Here is a 13,382-nt window from a genome sequence, read left to right on the forward strand (position 1 = left end):
GATGAAATCTTACAGTAAGTCATTGTGTGGCTAAGAACCCTTCAAAAACTTGTTATAAAGACCTGGTAAGCCCTAGACTCTCATAGAATTTATGTAGTAAATAATTTCTCATATTTTGTTTCCCATATGCATGGCACATTCCTTGTATTTTCAGTCATCTAAAGAACAATAGCATCACATGCCATGGTACTCAGTTAACAGTCCAAAGAGCCACTTCTGAAAAGACTGCACAGACAGGTACTTGAAGAGGAGATTCACACAGTAGAAAATTAAAGAAAAGCTTCCTAGGGGAAAACTCAGGCTAGAAAAATTGGATTTTTCCCACTCAACAGGGAAAAGAAGCCACTTGTCCAAAAAGCGCAAATTAATTTTATCATCTGAAAAAATAATTTCCTTTGTATTTCAGTGACAGAATTATAACTCGATCACAGAGTCCTATAAGGAGTGATGGACTGATTATTTTCATGTACATTGAGGAGTCTCAATTAAAAAACTTTTAACTAATTAGACCTGCAAACATTTGCACTATTTTTCTTGGTTCATCTAATCCTTGTGCTCTGAACACTCCATTTTCTGCTTTTATTTCAATCTATGAAACACAGGGGTGAATAGTGTTAGTTCAAAAGTTCAAAAATGCTCATATTTGTTTTTAGAGGAAAATTTCAGATAATAAAAGTTAAAGCATTACTAGAGATGCAATTTTAAATCTAGGAAAAGGTAGATAGCTGCTGCTGACAGGAATGCTAAGCAAGAAAGTACCCATCATTTTTAAGAGTTCAGGTGAGAGTACAGACCAATAGGTTTACATAACATTAAACAACTAGTCAATTAAAATTTTTTTGCTCATCAGGCAAATACAAAATCCTTTTCTTAGAGCTGCCTTTGCTCAGAACTTTAACATTACATGGTCAAATAGAAATACTAAATTACTTTTCAGTACACCTGCAGATCTTCTGAAAGCCTCATTGCTTTTAAATCATACTGCCTCATATAACTGAAAACAGGGTGGAGCAAATGGAAATTGTGTATATTCTAAGCAACAGAATTCCACACTGCAATTCTAAGCTATCACTTAGTAGACAAGACAATCTTAGAGTTCAAATTCCTTCATTCCACTTAGAAAAAGCCCTGCATTACATTCTTCTAATTTATTTACCACCTTCTACAGGCCAATTCTGTAACACTTTTAATTAAAGGGTATATGGAAAACAATAAAACAGATAGAAACACCATTGGAGTGTATTGCTTGGACCCCAAAACCATTAATTACTTAAGGAATCATAGAACATCCTAAGCTGGAAAGGGTCCCACGTTGAGGTCCATCTCCTGGCCCTTCACAGAACAGCCTCAAGAATTATACCACATGCCTGAGAACCCCAATGTTTCTTGAACTCTGTTAGGCTGGTGCTGTGACCACTTCCCTGGGGAGCCTGCTTCAGTGCTCAACCACCCTCTCGGTGAAGAACCTTTTCCTAATATCCAACCTAAACCTCCCCTGACACAACTTCAGGCCATTCCTTCGGGTCCTGTCACTGGTCACCAGAGAGAAGAGATCAGTGCCTGCCCCTCCTCTTCCCCTCATGAGGAAGCTGGAGACAGCTACGAGGCCTTCCCTCAGTCTCCTCCTGGATGAACAGACCAAGTGACCTCAGCTACTCCACATATGTCTTCCCCTCAAGACCCTTCACCGTCTTCATTGCCCTCCTTTGGACTCTCTCTAAAAGCTCAATGTCCTTCTTATACTTACACCAAAACTGCCCCCAGCACTCAAGGTGAGGCTGCCCCAGTGCAGAGCAGAGAGGGGCAATCCCCTCCCTTGCCCGGTTGGCGATGCTGGGCCTGACGCCCCCAAGGACACACTTGGCCCTCCTGGCTGCCAGGGCACTGCTGACTGCCATTCAACTTGCCATCGACCAGGGCCCCCAGGTCCCTTTCCACAGCGCTGCTCTCCAGCCCCTCATTCCCCAGTCTGTCCATACATCCAGGGTTGCCCCATTCCAGGTGCAGAATCTGGCACTTTCCCTTGTTGAAGTTCATGCGGTTGGTGATTGTACAGCCCTCTGACTTGTCAAGGTTCTTCTGCAGGGCCTCCCTGCCTTTGAGGGAGTCAACGGCTCCTCCCAATTTATTATCATCATCAAACATACCTAGTACACACTCCAAGCCTGTGTTCAAATCATTTTTCCAAAATGGAGCCCTCCAGAACCCCACAGGAACAACAGGTCGCCAGTTTGATGTCACCCCATTTTGCATCCGACCCATGAACCAGTTGCTCACCCATGACATGATGTGTTTATCCAGATCTGTATTGGATATTTTAACCAAAAGGGTACTGTGAGACACAGTATTGGAAGCTTCACTGAAATCCATAAATACTAGATTGACTGGGTTCCCTTGATCAGCTAGGTGGGTTACCTTGTTGTGAAAGGAAATCAGACTTGATAAGCAGGACTCTCCCCTCATGAAACTGTGCTGGCTGTGATTGATGACTGTGCTGTCTTTCAGGTGTTTCCCAATAGCTCTCAGAATAATCATCTCCATAATTTTACCAGACACTGAAGTATTACTGACAGGCCTGTAGTTTCCAGGATCATTCCTCTCACCCTTTATGAAAATTGGAAAAACACTGGCGCCTTGTTTAAAAAGAAGTTTACAACCTTAATTTTTGTTTAAGAAGAGGAAAGAGCAATAGTCCATGTCTTACAAAATTCTACTGCAAGAGAATTTAAAGAATACGTAGGAGTTTGGTCCACAGAACTTACAGGGTTACCAAGGAAAGGTTTTTCTTTACATTAACTCTTCACATGCAGCTGGTAACAGGAAGAATCAATGTTCACTGTCTCATCTATATCTATATCTATATCTATATCTATATCTATATCTATGTTCCCTGTCTTCCAAGATGTGATTCCTCAGTGATCACTGAACAGCATAATGTAAGGATTATTTAAGTATTACTAAGCTTTAATATATTCTAATATTGTGTAAACATTTAGGTATGCAGTATTTGTTGTATTGCATTGGTTGGTGAGGGTTTCCTCTAGACATGTAGAAGACAGAAGAAGGTTAACTATTATGCAATGATGGTGCCACCCAAGCTGCCCTTTCAGAACTGCAAGACCAAGCAGCAGTTTCACCACAAGCACACTTAAAAGGAAGAATGTAAATACTGCCCAGGACTTCATTATTAATTAATTGATTAATTAATTAGTTTCCATCCCTATTTATCACATCAGGTCTTCAACACAGATTTCTCTGATTGAAAAAAAAAAACCCAGTTTGTGGAACATAAAGGAAGAGATTTCTCCTCAAGCAGCTCCTGATAGCAGCATTCTTTAAACCCTGAGAGTTTATTCCCAGTCACACAGCTTCACTCAGGAAGCTCCACTTATAAATATCTGATTTAATTTCTGGGCAATTCAGGGGAAGCACAAATTACGTGTTTTGCACTCTATTTCTGATTCATAAGAAGTCTTTGGCAAATTGTTTACATTTTCCCTTTAACTTTCCTATCTTTATCCTGGAGTAAAAACATTAATTACTGCAAAGAATTAAGTACTTTTGAGTGCTATATAAATGCCAAGTGTTGTGAGAAGAAAATAGAACCTGGAACGAGATCCTGGAAAAACAATACTACATGGGCAAGAAATGAAAGAGTAGGAAAATGAGGGATAACAAAGACTTAGGAATACCAAGAAGAAATTAGTTAACATGCAAGACAATTGCTTTTAATTGGGTTCTTTCCCTTAGTTTGTCAGTTCCTCTACATCAGGAGAAAGACAGGATAGATATTTGGTGATTTCAAATTCCATTATGAACCTACCTGGAGGGGAAATAATGAATCACCAAAATGAGAGTCCTCTAGCAGGTGAGACTTCACACACACAGAAATGCTGATGGAATTGTTTTACTGTCAACAGCTAAATTTAGCAAGATGGCTTTCATCTCTACCACAGAGAAGGCTGCTTTTGTCTCATCTTTATGCAAGTTGAGCCCATTGTGACTACAATATTCTGGGAATAGAATAGTATTTCTACAAACTGGTATTACTGCTGAGAATTTCCACTGATACCTGAAATTTTATTCACGTTTAGGATAAATATCACATCTTTGGCAGTGTTAGCAAATGGGTATCTTGCTCCGCAAACAGTGATCAACATTTCTAAGAAAACATTGTATATCTATCTTTTCCCCACTGCAGGAAAAAGTGTGTGCTCTTAGAAATAGGTCTGTTTTTTGCACCTTCTGGTTCTCCAAACAGTAAAGAAAAAGCCAGTTTCCTCCATTTGCATAAGCAGAATATGTCTTTTAGCAGCTGATTTTTCCTAGTATATTGTTCATCTAAGCAAAAATCACTAATTAAATTTTGCCTCTTTGCCTTCATCTGCATGTTGCTCCTAAAATGTCTCATTTTTTTTACATAATTGATCAGCGTTATTTGGATGAATGTGTTTGCACAGCTTTGGCAAGCCAATGTGGGTTTTCCCTCTCATGCAGGAGGGAACCATTTATTTCAAAGAGTTAAACAGCCACAGGGACCCTTGAGATGTTCTACATCCTCTAGCTGTGGTATGCACTCTGCTAAGCTTTGAACGATACCCTATGCAGCAGCCCCTTTGAGGATATGGCTATGTAAACCATTCAGACTCTTTTCCTACCTATACTGAAGGCCTAGTGTCTCCAGAAAAAAAAAAATCTGACGATTCCTGTAATTGGAAAAAATTACTGCTAGAAAGAATCAACAACAGGAAACTACTGAAATGGATAGGTAATCCAAACACGTGCCTGAAATTCCATCATTCATAATACAATTGGTACAAATATCCTTAACAAAGCTCCACTGTTAGTCACACATACCATTGTTTACATTGTTGTGATACTTAGATTAACACACATATAACTGTACCTTAAGTTTGGGACATTTGTGGCATGACATTAAGTCAACCCCATCACACATCTGTTTATCTTGCTGCCTGTTAAAAGAGAAGAGCGAATCAGCAACAAAGATGGAGATCCCATATGTCCTGAAGTCCCAGAGCTGCATGGGTTTCTTCCGGAAACTGGGATCAATAAGTGAAAAATGCAGTGTAATATGCCCTTCAAACACAATAGCCAAATAATTTTCTCAGTCACTAACTGTAGCTCAGGAATCTTTACTCTGGAATCATCCAATTTTCTCAGAAAATAGAAATTAATAACATCCCTTGTGTCACCATGTGTGATGGCTGTGTAACTTAATCTTGTGATTTCTCCCATTCAGTATATACACGCAGCCACTTAGACACAGCAAAATATTTAGTTATGTGTGTGCAGGAAAGATCTAATTTGGACAAGGTATATTAAACCTCACACTTCCATAACTGGTTTACATAGCATTTCACTTCTGAAAACAAAGACTTGTCAGGCCAGCTGATCTTTGCTTCTTCATTTAAAGACAGACAACATTTCATGACCCCACTTCACTAACTACAACATATCAGAACATTTTACTCACTTCTAAAAGGCTTCATGGAAAATTATCAACTTTATCTTGACAGGCAAAGGGCATTTTTAAATCTTCCAGTTCAGACTCCTTTCTTAACAGTCATTTGGTTCACTGTAAGTTCTGATACCCATTTTTGTTGTTCACATAAGATTTATATCACTGTAGCAGAGTGGGGATGGAGAAAAAGTGAGTCAGGGAAGGAAAACCAATCAAGGATGAAGGTAAACAGTATGGGAAAACCAGCTTCCTATACGTTTTTTTCCTGGCAGGAAAATGCAGGCATAGGTTGTGCGAAGGATACTGGGAATCAAGGAATTGAGGGATCTATCTGCTTCAACTGAAGAAAAGATTTCTGGATGTAAGACATTTGCTGTTACTGGAAGATGAACAGAAGGGACAGAATACAGAACCTCTGTAAAATGAATAGACCCAAAGGAGACTGAAACACAGCATTCCAAATAATTTAGGAAAAACAACATTGAGGGCAAACATTTCCTTTATATAACTTGGCAGGCAGTGCTAAAAAATGAAATGTGGATCTCTAGCACTTGGCAACACCAGATGGCCAAAAAAGGCCTTGTGTGAATAATATGCAAAGCAACTGTGAGTTTTAATTCAACTTATCACAAAAATTATGAAAAGAAAGATCTTCTACTCTGCCAAATTTTAAACTGTTTTACCCATCTGTTTTCTTGGGGGTTTTGTTACTGTTTTCAAATCTTTTTAATTTTAGTGAATATTGCATATTAAACACTAACAATTATTTTTCTATTTCAAAATATTATTCAAGGAACATAGAATTAATAGCAAAATGTTCAGAATGTTCCCAAAAGTTTTCAGCAATTTTGTTAAAAGGTAACTTATTGATAGTGGGACAATCCTGGAGCAGCACAACTCGGAGAAAGTAGTCTATCCATCCATTATAATCAATAAATGCACATGCTTTGTCACACAGGCAAAGTTCAGCCAAATGATCTAACTATTTATCAGGCCACTCAGGTTATCATGTCCTTTTTACCCAATCAAGAAATTTGCTGAGTCTGCTATCTCAAACCAATTATGGAGATAATCCTTATGAAAGAAATATTTTTTTGATACTTAATTTATGCCAGTTTTCTATTAATTAATGCTGTGATCCATTTTCCTATAGAATGCATCTTTCTGAGGGAAAAATACTGAAGATTCTGAGCAGTCACAAGACCTTCTTGCATGTACCCAAAGGTTTAGCTCTAACACGAAGCAACGTGAAATAGAACAGCGGATTAAAATCGGTCCACCTCAATGCCACTGCCAAACAGATAAGATATTCTCAGCTTCATAGATAACTGGCAAAGTTACAGCTGGCTAAAGCAGTGAATCAGATAAACAGGAACTGGCCTAATTCACCTAGTAAATCAAACCATATCTGAAAACTCAGGGGGAGAGTTCTAGGTGGACCAGATCAATTCCATGACACAGATTCTGTTAACAGTTTGACAGGATTGCCTATCACGAGACTTTAGTCCAAGCCTTGATTTTAGCAATGTTCTTAGCTTGTTGTGAGGTGTCAACAGTGACCTAGATATAGTTGCCTTCAAATAACTTCTTTGTTTGCTTATTTTTTCTTTGTGATTATAATGCTTTACAAATAACTTACAAGAACAAAGAAAGACGTCAAACCAAGTTTGTCATAAGAGAAGATGCTGTAGGCTCCCCATTGCTGTAGGGAGAATGGCCAGACCTTCACAGACAATTTGAAGAGTAGGCAACAGTGGACCTGAGGCAGGAAAAGACTAGGTTTTGGAGCACGTGGGTTGCCTCTATCCTAAAACAAGAGTGACTGCTTTTTCTCTTTTCAGGAGTTTTCTAAACACTTTATGTTGTAGAACCTAATTCTGATTTTAAAATATTGTAGTTATTCTATTATAACAATAACAAGGACAGGATAAATTAGTGTTTTCTCTCTGAGCAGCAGGCAGACATAGTACTAGAATACTACCACATATTTTATCTCCATGTTCTGAATTTTTCCATTTCATTCTCTGTCATATGAATTAGACTTTACAGAAATCAATAACCTCATGCCATAATATGGACAGTCATGGCATTATTATGTTTTTTTGCAGAAAGAGTACATCATTCTATTCTTTTCCTTGAAGTTCATCACACTCTAAGTACACTAAAAAACCAACAGTTAAGGAAAAAGGTTACTATTAAGGTTTGATACAGAAAGTCAAAAGCACATTTTTAAGGAAACACCTTGATGTCCAGCAAAGAGCAACACAAAATTTATAATATGCAATCTTTTCTTCTTTGTTTGGGCTTTTCTTAGTAAAAGAGAAGTCTGTAAAAGACTGAAAAGGGAACTACTTGAGAAATTACTGGAGAAGAAAATGACATGTCGAACAACCTTCTTCATTAATTGCTGAGCAAACCTCTAATTTCTTCTTCATCACATTTATTTCTCCAAAATATTCATTTCAATTTTTAGCTTAGTCAAAGGAACTTTACAAGGTTTATGATTTTTTATGATGAAAAAAATGTGAAAGAGGGATGAGTCAAAGACGCTATTTCTGCCTCTGTTCTGAAAGGCGTTGTATTTAAAAAACTTTTCAGCTGCAACTGTTATTCAATTATGAAAGACAGATTTCAACAGAGCAAGAAATTGGAAGATTTTATGATCTGGGACATGCAGGTTTCTGAAGAATCAATTTTCATTAAAAGACCCGGGAATTTGTCTTGTCCTACTAGGCTTAATTGCTTCATCATCCAATGAAAAAACCTCTTGTTTAATCTCTGTTCCCTTCACCATTCCATTGGAGCAGATGATTGCATTGAAGCTCTCAAGATTTATCAGCTACAGGTAGCAAATCCTGACAAATGATAAGCCTAAAGAAAGTTTGATAGGAAATTCTGGCTTTTGCAACTCAAAGGAAAGAAATTAAAGGAATACATGCTGAAAAGAATTGAAAGTGTGTCAAGTCACCAAAATAAGGGCATTTTTAGGACCTATTGATCAGGAAACTATAGACTTATTCTTGCAGCTTTTCATCAATTGTGGGGAAAGCCTTGGAAAAGAGCAAATGGAAGAACAGTCAGTAAACCACATTTGAATCAAGGATAGCCAACATGGTCTCAGGAAGGGAAGGGCATGCCTCACTTACTTGCTGGAATTGTTTGAGCCTGTGGCTGCCAATACAAACATGGAGAATGACGTGGATACTGTGCACCTGGATTTTCAGAAAACACTTGCCAGAATTCTTAACTGAGATTACTGTCTAATGTGCAAAGCCATAGTCTAATTAAAAAAGGGCAAAGGGGCCCTCACAGAAGTAAAAGGCTGCCCCTTGGGCAGGAAACAAGACAAGCCCCTCTAAATTGCAGGGAGGTTTCTGGCATTAGGACTTGGCCTTACTAATAAATGCTCCGTGAGATGAAACTAATCTGTACCTACACTTGGAGAGATTGAGTTATGATGCATCTTGAGGCACAAATAGAACATCATGTTATTTAATATGAAGGCTTATTAATAACAAAATTGTAATTTTGCTAATTGTATAAAAGCAAAAAGTAAATTTCAGCATTAAATAATATCACCTCAAGGGGCACAGCTATAATATCACACACAAAGCCACTACAAAACTTGCTAGAAATATAGGCTGAACACAGGAACAGTTTTAGGCCCAAGAACCTCTGGGAAAAAAAATGTCAGGAGTAATTGTGAAGCTGTAGATAAATAAATGGTTGATTTATCTACAGAATTGAACACAAAAATCCAAATTTGGGTTGATCTCAAATGAAAGTGCAAAAAAAAATTTAAGGTGAAAAAAATATTGAGGACTAGAAAAACAAACCAGCTCAGTTCCTCCTAAATGTTGCATTTCCAAATACTAGTAAAAAAAGTGAGGGCACAAAGTTATGAAATAATAAATTGGCTTTTTTTTTTTTTACTTACTGTGCAATTGAAAGCACTCACTCAGAATAAAGAAAACATATATCCCCTGCCATTTTCCTAGTCCCCAGGAGTCTGACTTGAACAAATGCACTAGAAGGATTTTTTTCTATACCACTTAACATATTTTTTCTTCCACTGAAACTATTCTCCCTGAAAAAATGCATTTATATATTTATTTAGTTTGGGGGGGAAGGGGGTGTTAAAAAAGTATTTCCTAATCAGTAGAGAAACATTCCAGTCCCTGATTCAATCACCAAGCAAATTTAGTTAATTTAACACTGACACAGTTAGACTGGAGTAGAAGTCTTTCTTTCAACTAGAAAAATGTGAGGATTCTGAGCAAACCTCTTCAACAGAGAGGAGTTCTGTGGTCTAGTGAACATCAGCCTTGGAGCACTCAGCATTTTAAGTATCATAACCCCTACTGGAAAAAGGCTGCTGTCCACCTAAATTCCAGGCAAACTTGGGGAATCACTTCACAGATTTCATCAGTCTGGTTATCATAAAGATCTACTCTCATTTACCCAGTACAGAGAATATGAAATGCAAAGTGTAAACTACTAGTGTTTTAACAGACTGGTCTCGAGGTATGGATTTTAAAGATGAATCATAGAAGTCATTGCTTGATTTTTCCAAAATCATACAAAACTTTTGCTTTATCAATCTGTAAAATGAAGAAAAAAGATTAGTCATGGTATCATGGTGATAGCCAGAGACAATTGTATAAGAAATGAAATCACTTTTATTCTGTAACACTTTTGGAGATCATTAATTGGGTTATCCTGTACTCATTTTTGTAGGTTAAAACATCTCTTTGATTCATCAAAGAAACAAAATACTGTTGTTTCTCAAATGAAGTCCTTTCTTAAAAAATCCCCAACAACACTTGCAAGGCTTGATCCTGTATGAATAAGTAGAGGTAACACAGGGGAGACACCGCCCTCCTTGGATTAGGAGGATTATGCTGCCCTTCTTTACAAGGGAGGAACATTTCCACTCCAGCTGTCACTACTAATAAACGAAGAAAGTACCCACATTTCACCAAATCTGCAGCCTGATAATGAGATACTGCAAAATATCAGACAGAGGAAGGAGCTCTGTGGCGCGTAATTCAGTGTTTTGAGAGTTCTGTTCAGCAGCAACTCAGTTCTTCACATTTACACAACGGGATCAAAAGAAACGGGAGTTTGTATCAATGATTCATTTGCACATCAAAGATTTCCTTGAAATCCTTCTCTCTCCTGGTCACATCCAACCCTCTGTTTCAATGTCTGCAGAAAGAAATAAAGCTATTGCCACAAGAGCTTGTGGCTTACTTCTCAATGCAGTTTGCACAAAGTCAATACCACCTTTATCATGCCAAACCCACAAAACTAGGATGGGGTAAATCAGCAGTAGGTGTGCTGAAAAAAAAGCAAGTATCATGTGTTGCACATTTATACTACTACTTTTTTTCACATGCAATCAACTACATGGGAATGAAACTTAACATTAAAATAACTTTTCGCAACATCAGGGGGGATTTTTTTTTGGTTGGGACTGCTGATTCAAATTACAGTGAATGGATTAAATGAATGAATGAAGGACAAGTTGATTTTCTGTGCACCGTAGAAAATACTGGTAACAATGGAATGGTATTTTGCTGACCAGAGAAATGCAGTTACACATACATCACAAAGTGGTACAGTGTCTACTACTTGTTCATCATAACTCATGGATTAATGTAATTTTGTGCCATAATTACAGTACTGTAATTTAGAAAGGCATGATACTGTGATAAATCAGACACTACTTTAAGTAGTAAGACCCCTGGCAAACTATAATTTTAGAGGCATCAGGTCAACAAAAGCAAAAATGTCTTCATCACAAGTGCAGTTGTTTGGACAGCCTTCTTAAAGGCCAGATGCAGGGAGCCAACATCCAGCAACAAAACTGCTCTGAGAGGCCTATAGTCCCAAAATTACTCCTTCAACTCAGCAAATCCAATGGTCTAGAAATGCCCCATCTCTGTTTTCCATTTTATGCAGTAAATGATCCCAGTTCTTACTGTGCTTGAGGCAGGGAGTACGCTACATCCGAAATACCTTCCAAATACAGTCATCACCTCTTCGCAAAGAGAATTGTTCAGTTTCTGAGACAACTAAAATGCCCTGAATTACCTTCTCTGCCACCCTTGGAACGAATAAGTAGCATTGACACAAAAAAACTCTGCTGGGCATTAATCCCCTGTTGACAGAACTGTCATACTCAGTCAAGTACATTTGATGCAGATAACGATTCAGGCTCTGTAAAATACCAATGCTGATAGTTACAGTTTTTAGCTGTCAGATTATATTCCTCTACCAGCAATCTGTTTTCTACTAAAAATGTTAACTGTTTCTCTGAACTATAAAGAGAAAAAAGTGAAACAGGAAGATACCATGGACAAAGCTGTAATTACAGATGGTCCTGGTGACAACAGCAAACTCTGGAACCTTGTCCTTCTGGTTAATTACGATGTCATCATCCACTCTGTGCTCAGGGTTTATAGGGCTTTACTTCAGGACCTATCATTTATTCTATATACTAACATCTAGAACTATAACCCTGATACAACCTAGTCATTGGAAAAGGCCACAAACCCTGCTATGGTATGTCTCAATTCCAGTGCTGCAGCTTTACTGCATCTGAGACAGAACCACAGAAAACACATGGGTTTTAAAACTAAGGAAAGTCAGAAAAGCCCTGCTAACTGGAGGTGCTTTTAAGTAACTGATAGCTCTGTACTTCTTGTGCTGTGCACTTTAAAAAGCGTCTGAAAAGGATGTTAATTCATTAACCCATATCCACTCCACTGCAGGCAAGTCAGTCCTAGCAGAGAGGCTTAGATGTTAGGTTTTGGTTCCTTTTTTTTTCCATGTGCAAAACCAGAAACAGATGTGGAATATCTGTTTATGATTTCTACTGCAGTGTATAGATCAGGAGGAGCTCCACTGAGTAAAGTCAGATTACATATAAATTATTTGCCTTGTAAATATTGCAGAGGATGTGGAATTAGAGCCCTGGAAGTTGTTTCAGACCACAAGATCTCCCTCTCTCTCTAATGTCTCAATAACAAACCTCTCATATCTCTATTCCAAAACGGAAGACATTATTCCCAGTCAGAACTAACCCTGCCCAGAAGCAAACAAATGTTTTTAAAGCTTAAAAACCATGGCTTTTTTCTCCAAAGTCTCCCACAGCTGTGTTATCTAGCCCATTGCTAGAAAAAAATTGTATTTAAAAAGAAAAGTATGGTATCAGAAAGTCAAGTTCTTGCATTTGACAGAATATTTGCTACTGCCCTTGAGATTCTTTTACTTCAGATCCAAGATCCTGAAGGTGCCATATTGTGATTTGTTCTACACTATAAACTAGCAAACCTCTAAATAAAGAAGTATTTTAGCACTAGTAAATACACAGGAAAACCTCTCGACACCAGTAGATATGTTCTTCATACACAGGCTGATATGGGTACCATTTTTCAAGGTCTAGGTATACTCTCAAGTTAATGTATCAATGCACAACCATCTCTCCGCCTGGATCCTCCTGTGCATAGACAGGACATTTTTTCTCTTCCTACTTTTTAAAATTTACACTTGAAATATTTCAAAACTACTATGTCAGGAGTGAGGACGTGAAAAGGTGTTTTCCCCTCAGGTGTTTCCCATTTGATACTTGGCCGGGCAGCCAGAGGAAAGGTGCTCAGGTTGCCCTGCACAGCCCTCTGCGTGTTACCTGCGCTGAGAGCCACCCCCGGGGGGTTTCACAGGCGGAATGTCTCAACGCAAACTGAGGCCGCCGGGCAAGCGGAACCCGCTGGCCGAACGGACCCTCGGCCGGCGCTGCTCCCGCACCCGGGACGAGCTCTGTGGGGCAGCGGGGATTCCAGGGGCTGAGGGCGCAGCGGGGATTCCGAGGATGCGGGGGCTGCGGGGCTCCCGC

The sequence above is a fragment of the Corvus brachyrhynchos genome, unplaced genomic scaffold (genome assembly GCF_000691975.1).
Source record: "Corvus brachyrhynchos isolate BGI_N302 unplaced genomic scaffold, ASM69197v1 scaffold115, whole genome shotgun sequence".
Taxonomy (NCBI): domain Eukaryota; kingdom Metazoa; phylum Chordata; class Aves; order Passeriformes; family Corvidae; genus Corvus; species Corvus brachyrhynchos.